Source organism: Vollenhovia emeryi, unplaced genomic scaffold, assembly GCF_000949405.1.
Source record: "Vollenhovia emeryi isolate VEMERY1.0 unplaced genomic scaffold, V.emery_V1.0 DF939145.1, whole genome shotgun sequence".
NCBI classification, from domain to species: Eukaryota; Metazoa; Arthropoda; class Insecta; order Hymenoptera; family Formicidae; genus Vollenhovia; species Vollenhovia emeryi.
The window spans coordinates 1177424-1199771 of NW_011967221.1; the positions used below are offsets into that span (position 1 = coordinate 1177424).

A 22348-nucleotide genomic window follows, 5' to 3' on the forward strand; every position below is an offset into this window, starting at 1 on the left:
CAGCCGCGCCGCTGCCTCCTCTCGAATCACTCTCTCGCGTTTTCTACGAAAGCCTTTGAATCCTCGTCTGATTTCCGCTCGTTACACGCGTAACGGTATTACTTCGTATTGAATAAACGAAAAAGAGTTGATTGTTTGCTACTATTTTCATCTTCCGAGTGAAACTTTTTTGCGCCAACTTTTTTTTCCCTACATTACCTTGTTCCTCCACGTAACTGATACAATGATAGAATATCAGCTTCTCGACAAGGCTCATTCATTAGAAGAGACGTAAAGACAGAACAACAATTTTACATTTTACGCCATTTTGTACTAATTAGTTCCTGCAACCTTTTGTTTTCGTCATTTAGAGCTATTGAAAAATGTTACAAATGAATATCGAGTATCAATGATCCAAGACGTTGGTAAATTTCACAAAAAGAGAAAGGACGATGAAATTTTAAAAAGTATTATTCAGCAACCGAGACGTTCAATATGTTAGTTTGCACAAATATCATTACATGTTCACGAAGGCAGACTCTTTCGAGAAGTTAACAGTTTTTAATTGCTGTGGAGAGAAAACTGAATGATATATTTCGTGTTTTATAAATAATAGATACGTAAGAAAATGCGAGAGAACATGGCGAATTTAGTGAGACGGGACGTCCGAAGTCTGTTTGAATTTCACGTTAAGCGGTTAATTACGACAGTCGCGATGATCGTCGGCGAATTTTCGTGTTTGCCGTCTCAATGAGGCCATAAAAAATGTATTGGCGCCGCTCTCGCGAAACTAGGACTCCCGTCGTGCGTCAAATTATTCAAGGTGCTCCGCATGAGGACCGACAACGGAGAAACTATTTTCATACTCCAATAGCTGCATAATTGTATCCGTTCAAGTGCGCGATTCGGTGTCGGTTCAAGAATTGATTCGAGCGGGTTAAAGCTATGGAATGACAACGTGCAACGTTACTATCGATACTTCGCTTTCGACACCGATGCGAGTGTTTCTGACGTCGTCTCTTCGCACATACTAGAGATACGGTGGTAACGAGCCATTAAAAATAATGCCCGTTACTTCGCAGTCGTTTTAATAATTTGCATCAACTTTTACAAGAGCCTTATTTAGTTTTATTGACGTCGCTAGTGATTTTGCCAAGAAACCAATGTCGACTAAATGTTTCACGATAATAAGTCCACAATGAACAGGTGCGAAATTATATAATTCTAAATATATTACAATAATAAGCAAGAAATAATAATATATTTTACAATAAATGTCCCTCCTTGACGCATTTTTCGACGAAGAAATATTGTAAACGGGCAATTTTCCATTTTCCAGCTATTCGAGCCGGATCGAAAATAAATTGCGAGATGGAGGACGTTTGATTCTTACGCGATTCGTGCGATTTTACGTAGTTGATCCACATTAGCGTTCGTGCCGCGCTGCACTGTTCCGTGAGGAGGGACCGATTCGAATGGGTACACGTTAGCCGTCTGGAAAACGGGCCGATCCGCTCGAAGGTTACCGAATCGCGAGCGCCCGCGACGAATCGATTACGAAAAAGACGGCCGAACCGATTTTGCGGTTCCGCAAGGTTAAGAAAATTGCGGGACAGATCGGCCACGCGCACGATAAACCGCGTCTCGCAGGTGTCTTGAACCCGGAAAACCCGGAGGTTCGTTCGCGAATAGATGGGAATGACGTTGCGTGTCGTACGGGACGTTCCAAAATGTATATTTCGTATCTACTTAATTAATTATTTTTAATAGCGCGTAAAACCTTGTTGAGCTTGATTAAGAAATAATTTTTCGGATTGGAGCGGTAGAGCGATTTTTTACAAAGATGACGTTGAAAGGCCATTTCGACTCGTGATGAATAGCTCGAACTGGATGGGTGCGCGGACCACGAGATTAAATGAGAGAGGACATAATTGTCCAGGGCGCGGATAAAAGACGTGGTTGAGTGTGCGATGTGCGGGAGAACGACGACCACCCATGGTCGAGCGAATCTTGCGTAACGATTCCGATCCGTCTTCGGTCTTTCTTCAAGGATAATCGAAAGCGCAATCAATCCTTGCCGCGTCATGAAAGTGCGACGAAGTACAGATTTATCAATACGGTGTATTTGTCCCCCTTTTCAGCAGGAAAGGGGCTTGAAATTATTTGTCCGCGAAATTTAACGATATTTTATAATATACGTACAACAATTGCCGGTCAAGTATCGCATTAAAAATCGATTTACACATATTCATAAACGCACGTACACAACTGTGCGCGCAAGTTATATTGGAAAAATATTAATACATGCCCAAACGCACTGAAATTTGATTTATTGATATAAATATCAGCCGTCAGCATCAATGAGATATTTCGTGTGATACGACAACGTGTTAGACAATTGTACACATTATCGGCTTTGCACTAGTTGATCACGTACAGCCATCAGTGCCGGTTCAGTGGCGCACAGCGAGAAAACGATTTTTGCGATTCGACCGTTTCCCTTTAGTTTGTCAAGGACTTATATTTCTCAAGTACAAACGCGCTAATGTACACCCGCGAGTTTTGTATTTATTACACATTAACGTCAATTACGCTCCGGCAATTTTAATTATCCGTATTTCAATCGGCGTACGTTCCACGCGCATCGATAATCCGGAAAAATTGCGAAAACATAAAAACCGAGTTTTGCGAACGGGCCGAGGTAAAGATAAAAATGCATGTTTTATTAACACGCATTGATTTCGGACGTTAACTCGAGAGTGTTTTGTTTTTCCACCATCTCTTACGGCCAGCTTGGATTTATATTCGAAGTGGTTCGTCCACAGGGCGATATTTTTCAACGACTTTCGCCAGCGTTTGCGTCGATCGGGACATTCGTTTTACGCGATGACTCATAACTATTCGCCTACTCATTTGCCCTCTCGCGAGTATCCAGATACGCATCTTTCGCTCCACGACCTCGGCTCCTTAGCGCGGCGGCCACGCAGATAACCGACCACAGAGACAGGACCAGTTTCCTTTGTAGTTCGATGAGACTTTGTTCTAGGTATAATCGATGCTTCTTCTTGCGCGATCACCTCGGCAACGGTGGTAAGAAACGGTTGGTATTCTTGCCACTTCCCGTCAATCTTTTCATTCTCATCATTTTCGCTATAAATCACACCGAAGAGATACTTAAACAAAAGGGGACCCGAGGCAATTTAAATACAAAACGACCTCATTATCAATCAAAATTCTCAGGTATTTTTCGTATCAATTTGTGCCAAAGTTTTTTTATATAGTGATAATATAGAGAGGGAGTTGCAATTTAGATGTAATATTACCAAGTTTTTATCTTAAAACGTTTTAATGCATTTTACAATTTTAAAATGTATTATGTAATAAGCAAACATATTTCCTTTTACTTTTACTTTTCAAGCCAATTTTAATACGGTAACGAATATAACGCGCCATTAGCGAGGAAACAATAGTGCGAGAAGTTAACGAGGATAGTGGATATACGAGATAAGTAAACGGAATGCAATAAATAGACACAGAAATGCGTTTATGCGGGAAAGATTCGCGGCGCTGTCGACGAAGAAAAATGATGCGTCCTTCTCTCTCTCTCTTTCCCTTTTTTTTCGCCCAAAACTACCTGCGAGCTCGTGGCAGCTCGGGTATTTAACGGCGCGTTAAAAAAGTAATGCGGAAATATAATGGGAAACAAAGGAAAGAAAGTTTCCACGCTCGCTCGCTCGCTCGCTCGGGCTTCCAACGGCAGCGTGCCGCAATTTTACTCCCCCGCTATTTGGTTTGGATAAAGAGCTACCTGTTTGTTTACGTTTCGCTTTCAGCCGTTTGTACTCCCTCTCGACGGTGCACCACGGTGCAGCGAACGTGTGCATGTATATGTGTGCGCACGTGTTCCGTACATATACGCATCCTTTTCCCTCTCTCTCTATCTCTCTTTCTCTTCCTCTCCCCCGCTCCTCCTTCTCTCCTTCTGTTGTTCCCTCACTCACTGCCTCCGTCTCTCTTTCGGTCGCGGCGGTGTAGTTGTACCGTGAGCGATAAGCAGCCGCATGTGCATACAATCACTGCATGCGAGTGGATCCATTTCGCAGACACTCGACGCGGGTCCCGTATCGTAATCACTGCACAAAAAGCATCAAAACCGAGTTATCGGGAAAGCTTTATTATCCTTGATGGGACTGAAAAAGGGAGTAAAAGAGTGTACCTTATCCTGGGAAAACCGAAACCCGCCGTGTTGAACGTAAATTGTACGACGGTTAAAGGGGACAATGAATTTTATGTCATTGTAGAATCATCACCGTTAAAACTATCCGGATCGTTCTCTCGTTACAGAGCTCGTGCAATTTGCGCCAAGCTCACATTGTATGTATCAGAGATGGTATAATTTCAACAATTACACACGCACCACGACGCGCGTGTCTGGTTCGTGTTATTTACCGAATAGCTGTCTGATACATAATACACGACGTAAGAATACATCTCACCGGAACATTCAGCGCGAACATCCAGCGTATCGAGACGAGCGTTTGTACAGAGACATGAAACGCAAAACGGGAAAGGGCAAGAAGGTTCATCGACCAAACGGACAAAAACCTAACAAAAGGAGCGGAAAATCCGATGTGCGTTTTCAACGAACGAGATAATAAAACGTAAAACTGGATGAACGCGAATCGTCGAATCGCATGCTGTTATCCAAAGAATAGGACTAAAAAAGAACGAACTGAAAACGGGATGAAACGCGCATACGCGCGCGCGCCTTTGTGTGTGTGTCTGCTGCGTGTACTACCTACTAGAAAGAGACATAGCTCGAAGGAGAGAAAATGCAAAGATCTACGGGGATACGAAGCGAATAGTTTGGCTCCGTTTATCACAAGATCTTAGGTTGCGATACTGCGAGCAAGACGCGTTATTAAGAAACGCGACGTTTATCGACGACGGCATTGACGTTATTTGATTGTTATTATAAGAACAGATACCCGTCTCCGTGCCGTTGATATTTTTGACATCAAGCGTCCGCTTCGAAAGCCACGTATCGAAAATGGATTCCTCAGTTTCGATACGTCCGTCTTCAGAGCCCGTGATCCGTCGATCGTAGATAACTCGTGAAGACTCCGCGACGCTCCTGCAAGACGAGAGCGCTTACTAATTAGCGCGGAAAACGCATTCTGACGGGACAAAGACGGTCTTTTTTATAGTCGTTTTTTTTTACGACCGTGAACGTTTCAAAAGCATGTCACGCCTCGTGAGAAACGAGAGGAGAATCGGGGGCGGACGCGTGCCAGGCGAGTTTTGCTCCACCGTTGAATCGATCTGACGCGTAAATACAAAAGGAAAATACGTTAAAATAAATTAATATGTAGCGACGGGAGCGACTTATTGTCGAGCTTATCGCTTTATTAGAATTTCGAAAGGGTAGTTTTAATCACGTTAGGGGTGGATGGAGATATAGTACGATTACGCGAGTAATAAAAATATATCGCTACTGTTATAACGGTGTAACTTTGGGTTTTTACTCGATCCAATTTTTTTGCGAATATCTCGGGATACGAAAGAAGGGTACAGATCGGGCGGTGGGCCTGACTCGCCACGCCTGTAGGAGACTGACAAGAATTATTAGTGGGTGAAGGTAGCCAGTAGCTGAGCCGAGGATCAATACTAGGCAGACGTCCGTGTGGTGTGGTGTGGTGGAGTGCACTTCTACACGGCTCTAGGCTAGGCTAGAGCTAGGAAAGGTTGGGACAGAGGGAGGTTGGGTAAGGTTGGATGGTGGGACGTCTACGTAGACTTCGGTCCCCATAAACCAAGCGCCGCCCGACTTGACGGTGTCGCCATAGAGATTTCTGATAGAAGAAGAAGAACGAGTACCAATTCCGATTTTAACAGTCCGTGAAAAGACACTATCTCGAGTTTCATTTCTGATTATATAATTCATAATCTTTCGCGTTGCATATGAGCTTTCGTATTAATATACTTTATTAATATGGTTTCGCGGTATTGCGCAATGTCAAAGAAAGCGAAAGGATCCCAAGTCTTTTGGGAGTTTATGCGAATAATTTCAAATTTCTCAAATTATTCTACTGTTCCGTGGCTCCGCGGATTCTTCAAATTTATACCTTTTATATTGCTCGCTTCTCTCCCGACAAAAGTTTGTTCGAGAACCAAGCAATCGTGTACACAGAAAAAAAAGTGTCAGATCAACTCTTATATATTCAAATTAATGCATTCAATGTTTTGTATATACGCAACAATCTATAATCTTAAAAGCATTTAATAATCTTACATTCCGATAATAGTACAGTCTTATTTAAATACTATAATTGTCTTCAAGAATGCATAATTATTTTAACACTAAAATGATTTTAATTATGACAATCTTTGATTTGAAAATATGTTGTTTTCTTTCCATTCAAGACAATTAATTAATTAGACAATAAGTATATTTTTTCTCGATTGAATTATACAAAAGTGCTTCATTCGAGTAAGTTTTTTTTCTTCTTTTAACGCAATATAATCTCCTTTCAAGATTTTCACGTTGAAACTAAACATATTGTCGAAAGAAGAACATTCTTTTTTCCTGTGCATCAAATGCAGAAATACCCGCTAGAATTTGTCCGCGAGTTGAATTAATTTTCAAAGTAAGCGTGTATTTAATATATGCGTTCAGCGTCAAGTATTCTTATGTAATGAACTGGCGTAACTGCATTGAGGGAGCGATTTTTTCACCTTCCTCACAACCGAGGCTAATCCGATCTCGCCATTGCGAATTAGCCGCAAAAAAGCCGTGCGTTCACGATCGACGTATTTTATGATCGGCAAGCGGACACGCGGCGGCGAGGCAACAAAAATAATTCTCGCAAAGCGCAGGCGGAACAAGAAGTTGCGAAAACTAGTTAAACCGCTTCAAGGTCGGGACCGTGAAACTCGTCCAATTCGCAGTGCAATTCCGCGCACACATCCTTCGCTCGGATACGCCGCACCGCGCGTTAGATAACACCGCGGCAAGAACTATCGAAATTTTACGATACTTCCTGGATCTCTTTCAACCGCTTTCGTATTCGATGTATTTCCGATAGTGAGATAATATTATCGACAAGACGCGGCGCTTTTAACGGCGCGAGAAGTTTAGAAAATTCACTGGAATTAACGCATTTTAACACAAAGATATTTAATACCTTCAGTGTTTAGCGAAGATTACATATAGCCGAAGCCTCAAAAATTACGTTTTATTATAGATGCAGTTCGTTAAAAAATGTACGATATTTAAGCGAAACTGAAAAAGGTAATCCATAGAGGGAAACCTTTGTGCGAAAGCTGTACGGGGGGGGGGGGAGTTGGTGTGGGCGCGTAAATTAATGATATCGAATAGCTCTATAGCTCAATACAGGCGTAATTAGAAAATTCCTGGAACCACCAACGTAAATCGAGGAAACGGATACGCGTGGGTGCGAGATTGTTCAAATGTTCCAAGGGAGATCCCATCTTAACGCAGTAACTAATTTTCAGGCAGCGCATCTTGATAAAGCGCGCTCGCGTGAGTGCGGGATTAACGGGATCACGTGTTACTAAGAATTGCATCTTTTAACATAGACGTAATTAGTCGATTTCTAAGAATGTTGGCTTCACGCCGACAGTTATTCAAAAATCGTCAAATGCATGAACTAGGTTCGCGAGCGTAGCATGAGTTGAAAAATGCAGCTTTATTGGCGGCCTTTTCCATTTTATCTTCCTGCTCTCTGTCACTCTTGAACGTAAAAATTTTTCGACGCGAAGAAATCGACACCAAAAAATTGTCTACGTTTGACGCGTCGTACGCTGCACGGCAGATTAAAGAGAAAATGTAAGGAAATGGCAATTTTTTTTTCTCGAGTGCTCGTTCTCGGGAAGTCTCCGCAATGCAATCGTCGAAGCGAAGTTGCGTGGACGCGGATGGGAGTTGCATAAGGGCGTGAATGCACGTCGGAGGGGTGGGAGGAGGGGGTGCAAACGTCGCGTCGCGTTGGTTGCGTACGGGCGAACGGGCAGACGCGTGTACACATACGCGGGGGCGCGCGGGCGCGCTCCGCTCACCCACCCGCTCATCCGCCCGTTCGCGCTAATGCTGATGATCATTCACGCCACTGACCTACTCTGTGCCGCGCGAGCTTCGCCCTCCGACGCCGCGATGCGGCGGCTGGGAAAGCGGCAAGAGGCAGAGAGAAAGAGAGAAGGAGACGGAGAGGGCGAAAATGCTGCACGCGAGAAATAGAGAGTGAGACGAGTGAAACGCGGAGATGAACGAGGGCGAGTGGCGAGGGGCTAGGGGTGAGGAGAGAGGAAGGGACGAGGAAGGAAGAGAGAAGGCAAGGGGAGAAGAGAGTCTGATGTCTGGTCGGTGGGTCTGGGCCTGCGTAACGACGCGTGCACATCGACGGTGCAAGTACGCGACGGCGGTCGAGGGTTGAGGGCCTCGTGCGAGTCGCGGGATGGTGCGGGGGGGGGCAGGAGAAGAGTAAGGGCGACCGAGGGATAACGGGGACGATGGTGGAGGGCACGAAAGGAGGAGGCGAGCTGCAAGGGGTGCAAGTCGGCTGTAGTAGTTGAAGGGGCGAACGAAGGGGAAGGGGACGAAAGTCGACCGAGGGGCGGCAGGGAATACGGAAGGCTACGATTGATCCGTGGTCGCCCTCCTCATCCTCCTCATCCTTCTCCATCCTCTTCCATCCTCCCCCTTCTCCCCCTGGTGTCCCTTCCGCGCCCTTTCGTCCTCGGCCCTCGTCTTCTCTTCCTTCTCCTCCTCCTCCTCCACTTCCTAGCTCTACGTCGCCGCGACCTCACGAATTCATTGTGCGCTTCCGGCTCTCGTCCTTTTTCTCTCGGGCGGCCATTAGCTGTCCGTTCGGGTCGCCTCTTATTAGCATAGTTGCAAATTCTACGCCACGTCGTCTGACGGTGTCGGCGGCGGCCTCCTCTTAACGCTTGATTGGAGGCCAACGTGACGCTCTGCGCCACGCCAGATACGTATACGCGTTGCTTGGAAACTGAAAGCGGAGAAAAGAATATCGAGAAGATCTGGCCCGTGTCTCTCTCTCTCTCTCTCTCTCTCTCTCTCGTCGTCCCGGAACTTGACAATTTTCTAAATCTTACAGTCACTTGAATCATTCTGGTCATTTGGTATAGATAATTTTTTCAGTCAGTTTTAAGCTCCCACAATAAAGCCTCTCATACGATTTCATTCGCAATTAATTACCCATATCAGTATACCGATAATAATATTTTAACGATAACGCTCGTGTAAAAAAAATGCACAAGCTTTTACTTCGAACTGCTTCATGATAAACGCAAGCTCTACACATAATTAATTGCCCTTGTCCGTTACGTTATTCTTGACAATTTTTCACTTTGCGAACAAGTTTAAAAGCTATTCGAGTTTCCAAGTGTGCATTAAAGTATATATATATATGTGTATATATAAATGAAATACTTTCTATTTCGCACGAATTATATTGTATGCACATGCAAAGCTCGTCGAGATCGCAAAGTGACAGTTGCGAACGTTTTCCTCGCAGAAGATATTAAGATATCACCGCATCATCACGCTAAGGTAGTAAAACAGCGCGTCAATATGTATAATACTCTAGTTTGACGGCGCAATTAATAGTCTGTTCGGTGTCACTGATTGATGATAGCGCGTTTATCGGGCGACGAACGACAAGGCCGGATTATCCGTCGCATTAAAAAGCGTTTTCGACGCCCGCGCGCATTCATTCGGGTGTTACATTTCGATAAATGGAACTTAAACAATCGCTCCGTAGAAATTGGCACGGGTGACGCCATGTGACGTACGTGTGTATGAGCGCGCGCCGATATACCGCGCGGCCTCCCTCGTCCACCGTAAACAGAATTATACAATACCGAACGCGCTACCATTAATTAGCGTGACTTCGTGTCGACGAGACGGCTGCACATGCGCGTGCTTTTATTTCAGCATTTCCCAACGAAATGTTTTCGCGCCCCCAAAACAAATTGCGGACTTTTAATTGAGATCCATCGCACCGATGATTCGGGCTTGCTCGAAAACATTTTCCCTTCTCCTCTCCCGCCCCGCCCCCGCCCCCCTCCTCCCCCGGATTTCGCCGCTTGTATTTTCGGAGTAATATTCCCCGATAAAATCAGCAAATGCGATTTGACGTTTATATTTAAAAACATTGTTGTTTCAATTAATTTTCATCTTGGGCGCTTCAACAAATTTTCTGACTCTGGTCCCCTTCTTCACTTTGCATCTGGAGCGATCTAATTTGTTAAATATATTACCGCGTTACGTAAAACAAATTGAATACGCTAAAGAGAAAAGTTGGTGCAGTAGTACATCAAAGGACGTCCAGAGAGCCGTCGATATAAATTGGCAAAAATGCATTGTGTCCCGATATTAATAGGAGTGATTTTACGGCCACTTTCGACGACTCGGAGGCCGCGTGGCACTTGGAGGATAGAAAAATGCGACAGGGATCGTGAGCCGTAACAAGTGTGCCCCGCCGATGCGTATTGCCGAGAAGAAAAAAGGTTTCTATATACAGCAAGATGTATTACTTATGTATATAGCGTGTCGAGCTCTGATTACACGGCTTGTAAAGCGGAAAAGTTCCTGCTGTTTCTTGAAATCCAGTATCGATCGAGCGCATCGAAACGCTACCACGCGACGAAAAAACTTGGAACATGACCGGCTCGGGCAAAACCATCTTGACTGTATACTTTGTAACGTAATGAAAGACGCGAACACGCAGGAATAATCGGTTACACCGGCGAAGTTGCGTTCCATGAAGCGGCTATCATTCGCAGTATAATGAATATCGTTACGCAATGCGTCTATTATTATCGGATAAGATAATTTGTGGTCATTGAGCAACGAGAAGAATAATGCATCTGCATCGCGCTGATGAATCGTGTATGTTTTTACAGATTTTCCGATAGATTTCCGTAAATCGTGCGCTAAAATGATCGGAGGAATTTGAGAAACTAACAGTAGTCCCTTCGATTGCTTAATTTACGTAATTGGGTCTATCATATTTCGAAATAGGTATTCAATGCTTTCAGCTTGTCCCACTAATGAACTAATTAACTCTAATTTGTTTTACTATATTAGAATAATCTAGATTACGCCGACCATCCAATTTGAAGCTGCTTTTTATCAGGCTCATGCAAATTCTTTAGACACTATTACGTCGAATTCTGCGCTGATTGCAATGCACGTTTTAAACAACAACAATGCGCGAAATAAAATATCAACATTAAAAAATTAAATATATTTGCTGTACAAACAAATATATTTCGTGCGAAATATGAAATGCTTTAAGTATGCGTCGCGTTTATTTGATTGAACGTGTACTTGACCCGTACTTCTCGTTAAACTTTTATATTATTAAATTACACTGCGATACAACCGATTATTTGAATTGTAATCTAATTTGTGCTTCGCCGGTGGAATGAATTTTATTTAATAATACATATCTAGACTACGCGATAATGGCGTATATTATTAACAATAAGTATCGCAAGGTGCTCATTACGCATTCATGTTTTTCGACAGGTTATCTGAGGTCTCAGATTAACGTTTCAGTTTTTACTTGTCATAACAACGACATAATTGCGCTTTCCATGCTTAAAAGTTATTTGTTCGATTACTAAATAAAATATAAGCATATGTACCACGACACGCATCGGTACCTACTTAATGCTTAATTAGTCGCAATGGTTTTACAGCCCTTTTATAACAGACATTCGCGGGAATGTCCTCAAAGTCACGCATTTTTATTCAATAATACTCTTATTAAAAAATTTCTTTCCAACGAAAATTTCGTGGCACTCTTTTTCTCAACAAATTTTTTATTTTACCCGTTGAATACATTTCTGCAACAGTTTTATTAATTTATAACTGTTTATTCTTGAAAAATGATTGCTACGACTCAATATTGAGACAATTACCTTCTTCTTTAACTTGACAGCTGAAATATTATGCTCCAAAAGAGCGACTTTTAGTACAGACTGTGGCTAAAGTTCGTTAATAATTCAAGTTACTATTATAGAAAGGCAAATATAATTAATACATATCTTTCTGTACACATAGATATATCTATTAACTATATTTATACACATGTATAGATGTATCCGAGCATATTTGCTTTCTTATGATGTGTAGAGGAAAGTCCCCTATTATGCAATAGACTTCTAATACGAGATGGCATGGCTTTAACGTCCAAATTTAATAACAAATCCTTTTTGCAACGATTACACAATCTAACAATGAACTTGCCACCGAACAAATTTTACTCCAAGAGCAATTTATAATGGAACCAACAGCTAATGCCTATTAATTTAGCAGAAACTCCGCTATCAGTTAAATTTGCTCAGATTGTCCACATTATCATGCAACTAGGTGACAATAGTAAGTGAGACAGTTAAGCGTCGATTCCATCCCACATCAGTGTATACGTATATACGTGGATATCCTTCTCAATTTTATCGTCACAGTGTGGTCTCGATATCAATTCAGAGCATTATAAATAGTTTACTGGGATATTTTTAAGTTTATTAAAGCGTGCGATCGATGCGATTTGCCGCGAATTATACGCAGTCGCGATTCCAAGAATATTTTTTACCCGCAATGCGATCTTGGCTCTATATCTGCACAGATAATTAAAATATTGTGAACGCACCTACGTACATTGGAAAATGCTGTTTAGGCACCTTTTCACTCGCCACTTTTGTGCTACAATCAATGTTCAAACTTAGAAACATAATGCAATGAGTTAGCGCAAGTGAAATTATAGAATTATATTAATTTTTGTTTTATATTTTTCTCTCACGCTGCACATATCTACCTGACATCCGCATCAGTTTTAGCAGTCTTCTTTAATAACGCATTCCCGCAGCAACGAATATTTCTTTGCAAGAGATGGAACACACGCGTAAATACAACGCGCCGCGTGAACGAAGCGATACGTAGTGTTTTTATGAAAACACCGAGATAAGAAATTTCCACGTTGCGAAAATCGCGACCGTGAAAGGCAAAACGGCAAAATTTGGCTCGGGAGCCGCAAGGCATTTTGTAAGCGCGTTTGGATTTGTATTCACTCCGCGCATATTTAGCTACTAATGTAGCTGCGGTGTATTTTCCACGTCTCTCTCATATTTCCGCGATATTCAAAGAAAACTTGGAATTAACTGCACATTTAGTCATTTAATTCACAATATTTATGACGCAATGCATAACTGTTTTAATCTCCACTTTCTTTTTCTCTCTCACTCTCTCTCTCTCTCTAATACGTGTAATAATGCAGCGTAGCTATCACTTTGCTACAATTTCTACATCTTCGCGCCTGCATTTCTGTGCAGAGGCAACGATTGTAATGCGCAGATTAAAGATTTGAATAAATTCCTGGATAGACGCGAGATAAGAATGCGAGCCTAGATCGTGATCTAACGATTACGTTCTGCAATCGTCGCTGTAGCGAAGAGATCCGACTGATGCGTCGCTATCTCGGGGTTACCTAACAGCACGCGCGAGGATGCACTTTCGGGCGACGTCACGAGCGTCCGATACGCTGGTCGGTCGGCTAGCACAGTCGTGCAAAGTAAAAATAAAACGGTAAGCTAGAAAGAGAGAGAGAGAGAGAGTGTGTGTGTGTGTCTGTGTGTATGTGCGCTAGAGGGGGGGAGGGAGGGAGGGAGAGGGGAGGAGGCGGCAATTCCGTTCACGCAACACGCGCTCCATGCGTTACCTAAGAACGCGTAGACGCGCAATTCAGCGTAACCGCACGGTTATGAAAAAAAGGATGCAAAAAAACAATGGACGCATGGTCGCGCCGGATCGATGAATATACACACGACGTCGGACGCAGACTATACTATCGCGTTTGACACGCAGGACCACAGGTGTCCGAAAGCAAGTGCAACCGTTGGCTGGTCCTCTCGCCTCTTTATTTCTCTTTTCTCAATTCTTGAGTATAAAAAGATCGGTCCCTTTCAAAGGGCTCGAGGGCACTCGGCTAGTTAGAATTAATTCTTTTTACCGATAATTTTAATTACCCCTTTCTTCCTTTACGTGAGTCGCGAGGTATAATTAAGCCGCGTTTATTTGCGTGCTAATGTATAAATATTTTTTTTTTACCAGAAAATTCAGTTAATTATATCCCGAGGTTTTACAACCCGCTCGACGATTGAAGGATTTGTTTAAGACTTTATCGCCAGCACACCTTGTACATTTTTCTTTCTCAAATCGTTGGCTACGTTGCGGAATAGTACATGGCAATTATGGAAAATGGAAAACGATTAATCAAAGCGCTAACCATTTTCAGCGTGATATTATTAATTATTAAGTGCACGTAAGGCGGAAAATATCATAACTGCGCCGCTTTGGTTTTTCTCGGTGAAACTCCGTGGTTCTACGCGTTCCTGTATCTATGCATCGATTGTAAATCATCGATTTGCTAATAATTTATGAGTAACGATCGCTCGATAAAGACCACGGAGCCACTTTTCTTCGTAGGCATGCCCTCGGGCGATACACACGTTTCGACGTGCACGGTGCGCTCTTTTCAGTAGGTATCTTAATAAAAAAGATTTTCTAAATTGCACAACAATATTTATTATTGTTGTCAAAATCGCGTGAATCATTTCAATTTACAGGACAGCTTTGTCCGAAGTATCTTCCTGAAATACACCGATATATAAGCTGTGAGGTATCTTTGCGAAAAAAGATAAATGAAATAAGTATGTAAACGTGTATAGATTTTTGCTGGCCATTCTTGGCGCCAATTGTCTGTTTGGACCAACGCGAGATGATACCAAATGTAGGTTGAAAAACACGCATTGCTTCTCTCTCTCTCTCTCTCTCTCTCTCTCTTTCTCTGCGTTGCAGAGACGAGCTGCAAGCACAATTCGCGTTACCTAAGGATCTATATAAAAGCGGAGTACCTCGCCGCGAAACTCGGCGATAGACGAGTACACGTGCATACATCGCTCTGTAGAGTTTAGCAGAACTTGAGGTATGCGTGCGCACAATACACTGAGAATAAGACATACAAAAGAAGAGAGGCGACGTATAGTGTTGACAAGGTGCAATAAAATGCAAGGGATAATTAGGGTGGAAAATGCGATCGGGAAAGAAAACGTACACAGAGAGAAAAAAATAGTCATTTTTGGAACCAACCATATTTTTATAATTCCTCCAACGTAATTTATGGTTGACCTAACAATATTATAGTTCTCATAACCACAATATTGGTCCATGCAATTATAAAAATATGGTTAGGTCCAAAAATGACTATTTTTTTCTCTCAGTGTACGAAGAGCTTTATTGTCTATCAAGCAGCGCGCACGCATACGCGTAGAACATAAATCAGTAATGTATTTGCTAATCGTCGATAAGGAAGAAACAAAGTATTGCATTGGCAGAGTTTTATATGGAGGAAACAAACTAAGATACAACGGAGACTTGTTTGTTTATTTTAACTGTACATAGTGAGATTACATCTATGAAAAGCAAGTTACTTCATTTATTAATATGTAAACGAGACGGAGTTGCAATACGCGCATTTACTGGCGTCGTAAAAATACCAATCCTGTCGAAAATGTCAGTCGCGCAACGCGCGTGGTTGTTTTTTCTTCTCCTTCACTTTCAAACGGTAACACGTAAAGGACAATTAACAGCTTGCCACCAAGGCTCGTTGCGAGAAGTTAAAACTGTCAATTTATTATCCGAAATGTCAGCCTCAATTAAGATCGGAGCGTCACGTCGAGCACCATCGAACTACAAGATTTATACGTAAATACAAATGTGTAAGTATTTCATCGCGCGCGTCTATTTCGCGGGGAATCTGACATTTCATCGCGGCCTTTTTTTTCCTCATCGACATCGGACTCGCGAAGGAGTCGATCCGTCATCGTCAGACAGGCGAAGGCACGGCTATGTTCCGTACTCGTGATCCACGTCGAAAATAATAATTAGCTTCCGCGCGCTGCAGCATAAGACGTCAGTGCGTGCGATACTTTTACGCGTCCCCTCTTTACCCTTCGCAGTACCCTCCCCCTCCCCCCTCCCCCCCTCTCTCTCTCTCTCTCTCTCTCGCTCAGCCACCGACGTTTTTTTGGTCCAACGACGCCTGGTGCCGCTCTACGAATCGCGAGATCCGCGAGGGAAACGTGCGCGACGCCGCTGCCGTTGCGTACGTGTGCCTCGCGTCTGTGTACGTACGTGCGTGTATCCGCGTCCTCCTACGTGCCGCGGGCGGGCGCGTGTGTGCGTGCGCGCTCGCGCGCACGCGCGCGCCGCCGCCGCCGCGCGGCGGTCCTCTGTGTGGGAGAGCGCGAGCGCGCGTGTGTACGCGGCGGTGCGCGCGTGAGCGTTTCACACCTGACTACAACGTGAGTCGTGCGAGCGACTGTCCGCACGTCGAAAGACGATCGCGGCCGCGCGTAGGTGCGCGAGCGACGCCGAAAATCGTGTTGGCGAGCGCGCGGATTTATCGCGCGGCGCTCACGGCGCTCGGACGCGCAGAATCGATTTATTTTGTCGGCACGGTCTGCGCGGCGAACACGGTAGGTTAGTTGACCGCGGGGCCGAGCGAGCGCTGAGCTGACAGTAGGCCGGCGACGTCACAGTGGGCCGGTTCGAGCCTTCCTTCGTTCGATTCAGGCAGGCTCCTCTATTCGTTTTACATGTAGCAAGGTAAATATTTTTAACGCGGTGTTTCACGACTTGACGAGAGAAACGTGGCCCAGTGCGCGGATTATTATTTTCATCGTCGTTACCCGTCGTCGTCGTCGTTGTCGCCGTTTTCGTCGCCGTCGTCGTCGCCTCGCCGTCGTCGTCGTCGCCGCCGTCATCGTCATTGCCGTCGTCATCGCCGTCACGGGGGCGGACGACGACCGTTTTGACAAGCCGACGGTTTTTGTGACGCGTGCGATCCCCGGTGTCGCGACGAAGGCGTCGAGTGGACCAGGAGAGAGCAAACGGAGAAAAGCATTTGCTCCGAATATGCATTTACTCCGAAGAGGGTGGGAGCAACATTTTCATCTTCCGTCGTACGTCAGCCGTCGACATCTACGTTACGCTCGCCGTGTCCGTTAACCACCGTTGCCGCTAACGTTCTGTCGCACTCGATCGCTATCGCCGCTGCTGCCTGTCACGAGTCTGACGAGCTCGTGGCGAAACAAACACAAACTGAGAGAGAGAGAGAGGAACCGGAAAAGTCGGATCGAACGAGAGAAACGGAGCGATCGACGCCGGAGCGAAGGGATTCACGGAGAGAGAAGGAGAGATGAATCGCGGTCTCGCGTGACACGCGAAAACCACGTTCGCGAAGCGCGTGCTAAGTTCCGCGCGCTCTCGGATCGCCAATTTTCGGGTCGGATTTCGATTCGCGATTCGACGATCGATTCCGTCCGATCGGTCCATCCGCGCTGCACGCGTTTCGACGGAGCTGTCACGGCTCGTCGAGTGACGAAGGACTCTCTCTCTCTCTCTTTCTCTCTCCCTCTCCCTCTCTCTCTCGCTCTCTCTGTCTGTCTCTGCGGAGCGCACGTCGCTGCACCGTTCGCACAACAGTGGAGACACGTGAAAACACGCGCGCTCTGACAGCTCGCGCTGCGGCGCGGCGCGTGGACGTCACGTTCGCGAGCGCGCATTTCTGACAGGCCGCTAGTATAAATCGGCGCGGCGACCTTGCGCGGCCCCGAAATCTCTTGGCAGCCGCTTTCGAATCTCGCGGCCGCGATCCCGTGCATTCGTTAGCCGTGACGTGCACGCGCGTTCGAAATAGTTCGGCTTCCTCTTCGCGGCCACGGAAAAACCTCGCCAGAAATCGCGGGAGCGACAGCGTGAGTGAGAGGGAGAGAGAGAGGGAGGGGGGGGGGGAGTGAAAAAAGCGATCTCGGGACGTACGCTTTTGGCACGGTGGGCCTCGCGCGTGCGACGCGCCGCGACGTGCCGCGACACACGTGACAGTGAACAGTGCAACGCGTAGCGCGCGAACGACGTGCTCGGAGCCGCTCGGGGACGACGGGCGACTCGCGGTCGTTTCGCTCGCGGCATCCGTCGTCGCGACGCGCCTCTCGAGTCCGTCGACGCTCGCGTCGCGAAACGTAGCGCGGCGGGCGGGAGGGAGTGTGAGGAGGAAATCAGCTGCGTTTATTAGCATTCGGCTGTACGCGCCCGTTCAGCCCGAGCGCGAGTTGGCGACGGCGGGAGGAGGTGGGCGGAGGAGAGGAGGAATATATAGAGGAATGAAGTTTAAGGAGAGGACGAGAGAGGTGCGACGCGCCTTGTGAACGTACGGGCGCGTGTTGTCAAGAAGGAAGGCAAGTTTGCCGAGAGTGCGTGTCCCGCGAGCCGCAAATACGGCCGGACGAAAATACCTCACGTGCGTCGAGATTGATGGGAAAGGGAGGGGGAGGGAGGGAAATGCGTAGGGGGGCAGGTCGTTTTTGGAGCACGATGAGGGAAACGAGGAGACGATCGGTGAGGAGCGTCATCGAGTGAGCGAGTTTAAGTAAAGCATGACGGGTCCTGAGGAAATCTAGAGCGATCGAACGGCCCGCTCCGACGAGAGTGGCGTCGAGGAGGCCTTAACTATTCGAGCATCGACGTATTCTCTCGCGGATTTCACTTCAGCAGCGGCAGAAACGGCAGTCATAGTGACGTAGTTCCGAGGTGGGCTCATTCTGACCGGTTGGTGCTAAACTGATCCAAGGCAACCACTTGGATCGACGTTGTGCAAAGACGAGTTGTACTTTTCATCCGAAAATATCTCCCGTCGACATCGCGAGTAAAAAGATGACGTTACCGTGAGATCAATGCGTAAAGATCGATCCGTCAAAAGTTTGGGGATGCGATAGAGACGCAACTCGTCTTTGCATGGCCGCAATTAACGAAAGACAGTACGGAAGAAACATTCCTTTCTAAGAAACACCTTTTCTCTAGGCTTTTTATAGACCCGTCTCACTCGACGTGTGTCGCGTGTGTGTATAGACTTTCCGTTTGTTATTTGAGTTTCTTGACTGACAACGATCCAATAATAGATTCTAAGCACGGCGCGCGCTTCGGCGTGAAATTTTCCCGCACGCCGGTACCCGCGCTTGCCCTTGACGGCTCTCTCACCCTGCCCTTACCAACCTTAACCGGTCGAATTCGCGGCAAAGGGGCCCGAAACAGCCATCGTCCCGTCGCACACATCGACGTAAAGTGCAAGTGGTGGCACGCGCTCTGTGATGAAATCCCGGCTGGCTCGAATCAACCTCGCCGTCCGAAGCTTCGATTAGAATCAACTTCCGTTTCGAGCTAATTTCATTAGCCCTGACATTTCCAACAGATTCGTTAGAATCATTTTCTATGTTGAATACGTGCCTATCATACTCGTGGAATGCGAATTGTGACGCGCGCCATCATAACGTACGAGGTGTGAATTATAATCCGCAAAATCCTCTCCGCCGGAAGTAAATATCCAATTGTTGTATCGCGTATCTCGTAACCGATCTGTTTCTATTGTAATCCGTACAATCGTGCTAAAGTGGAATTAAAAGTACAAGTTATCGGTGAATTATCGGCGTTTGATCAAACGAATCTTTATCTGTTTCGCCGCGATCCTCGACGCGATTATAAAGAACGCGATCGAAATATTTTTTCAACCGGCTGTGATATGACCACATTTGATCTTTCGTCTCGTCTCTAAATCGCCAATTTTTTTTCCCCTCCCCAAACGCTCCCTCGGCGTGTTAAATCTCAAGTACTTCAGCTCCCCTGTCTTTGGAGTGCAACGCCTCGTAGATGATTCCCCACTTCTCTCATTCTTACGTTTCATTATGCCCCGCGATTCTAACGCCTGTACGACGACGATAATAGCGTTTCCGCGATCGACTCGCCTTGACAGAGACAGACCGCGTGACGTATCGCTCGCGGCACGAGGACGAGAATACCGAAGACGACGCTCCGTCCTCGTTTCTCGGTTCGGCCCTCGCGCCGCGCAGTCTGTCTTCGTCAGGGAGTTGCATCCGATGTTCCGAGTCCGCGTGTTGTCACGTTGCGCGGACGTCACAGGCGTCGGATTTTACACAGAGCCTCAATAACGAACCCTCGCGACGTCGTACTTGGAATACGGCGGACGCTAAAAGCCCCCGCGATCGCGATGACGATATCGTCTCGGGTTCGCGTCGTCGTTCGGGGAGAAATTTCGCCGCGATTTTTTTTCACGCAGAAATGCAAAGAACAATTCATAACAGCGATAGAGAGTGGTTATTCCGCGACTACTAGCTGTTAAAATTCACCGGGAGAGAAAGACACGAGTCCGAGCAATATGTTAATCCGAAAGCTGTTTAAATAAATGAATTTTGCAACGGCAACGGTATATCTCGTCGCGAGTTGCAGGCGCGGTTCTTTCGGCAGTACGGCCCTGCGCTCTAAGCAGCATAGACATTTGACGTTTCGCGAAGGTCGCGTGTTCCAGCTCTCCCTCTCTGTCTCTCTTTTTCTCACTTTGTCTCAGCATGGCCTCTCTCTCTCGCTCCGTCCGCGTCTCGCTCCCATCTTTTTCTACTTCATTCTCCGTCTGCCTCCCGCGGCTCCCGCGCGACGTTTACGCACACGTACGTACGTACCTTCCGACATTTAACGATCGTTACGCGTTCAATTGTTCACCGTCGCCGTCACCGCCGAGAGGCCGCGCGCGACTTTCCGACGAGCCGAGCCACTCGTTCCGCGACGATATTTTCCGCGGCGCGTTATCGGCGTACGTGACATTGAGGATCGCCCGCGAGAGAGAAAGAAAGAGAGAGAGAGGGAGAGAGAGAGAGAGAATTGCAACGCGGCGTTAGCCGCCGCCGCTATCGTAGATACCGCGACGTCGCGATGCGCCGCGCCGCACCGCGCCGCGGCGTCGATCAGCTGGCGTCGCTTCGTCTCTCTCTCCCTCCACGCGACGCCGGCAGCATGCACCGCTCCCCCCCTGTGCCCCGTCGTGCGCGTACATACAACTGAATGCTAATGGGGCGTGCAGACGCGCGTTAGACATTTGTTTGACGCGTGGATCGTGTGTAGGATGTCTGGAAAACTCGTCGAAAAACCCGCGTCTAAGAAGCAGACGAATGCAAGTTGAAAGATTCGTGCCCTCGGAAACGAATCCCCGCGAGGCGTTTGCGTTTCTGACCAAGTAAATGAACGGTCATTGCGTACCGCGGCACAAAGTCAGTTAAAAGTCGATCAAAATCTGTACATGAGATAACGTATACATTTATTCGCGGTGCGTACTTTTAAGCCTAATCTACAATGTGCTTTTGTAGCCAATAAGTACGGTTAAAAAATTTGCGCAAGTCGATAAATTGTGTATTATACATTGTATAATCGTGCATCGTTGAGAAAGTTTTTAAGCGTTTTGATTTGTTTATATAAACTAGAATGTTTCTAGACGCAGAAGGCACATTGTAGATTAGGTTTTAAGTAGTTTTTATCTTACGAATACAAATTGTTTTCCCAAGACTCTTATTAAAGTGAACTTACTATGTCATTGCAACATTATCAGAAAATCATACCTGAGAAATTAAGTTCACTTCCTTTTCTAACAGATTTATTGTCTTCCTAATTGTAACAGGCATGTCAAAACTTACAGAACTATATTTACTTTTGTCTGCTTCTCCGGTACGGAAACATTTTAGCGATAGATTCTTCGGAAATTTCCAGTCGGGAAATTAAAATCGTTATTTTTAATCGCTGTCTAACTTTTCTGCAAATATTGCGCTGTCAAAGTATTTTCAGAATATATTAGAATATATTTTTTGCTCCTTCGCTTTCGAACATAAAATTGGCCCATTTAGCATGCGGATGATGAATGAACGAAGGTGTCGCATAGAAAGATAATCAAAAAGGTAATTTTCGCGTGATTAATTTCGCTGACTAGGGATGATCGCAAAGATTATTTTCACGTCTGTTCTATTTGTGTTGAGTTATTTATGTTCATGTCCATTGTCTCCCTCTTTTTTAATATATGTACATGTCGTTTTCATTTTTTACACTTGATTTCGTAATGCAATATCACGTTTTACGCATATTTGCACCGTTTATACATGTCTTGAAAGAATTATAGCGGTTATCACGCGACTGAAAAAAAGTTATTTTAATTAAACAATAAAAAGATATCACTCTCTCCTCTCTCTTTGTTCTCCGCATTCTTTTTCGATCTCGTCGCCAAACGCGAAATTTAAAAAGTCGCCCAACTCGCGCACCATAGCAGTGTAAAAAAAACAGCGTCGTCTGGCTATGGCGAAAGAGAGAGAGAGAGAGAGAGAGAGAGAGAGAGAGAGAGAGAGAGAGAGAGAGAGAGAGAGAGAGAGAGAG

General features: G+C 45.6%; 1 protein-coding gene and 1 long non-coding RNA gene across 2 annotated transcripts in view; one reads left to right on the forward strand and one right to left on the reverse strand.

Moving 5' to 3' along the window:
* Window positions 1-2290: 2290 nt before the first annotated feature.
* Window positions 2291-21069, reverse strand: LOC105566313. The gene is made up of 3 exons (XR_001009271.1): window positions 20495-21069; window positions 3788-4112; window positions 2291-3129 (listed from the first exon to the last, which is right to left on the reverse strand). It is a non-coding gene; the product is annotated as an uncharacterized LOC105566313 (long non-coding RNA).
* The window catches only part of LOC105566312 (longitudinals lacking protein, isoforms H/M/V-like), a 30946-nt gene continuing 24957 nt past the window's right edge, over window positions 16360-22348 (forward strand). The window contains exon 1 of the mRNA XM_012020219.1: window positions 16360-16693. The gene's annotated coding sequence lies outside the window, so the exon portion shown is untranslated. The remainder of the gene's footprint in view (window positions 16694-22348) is intronic.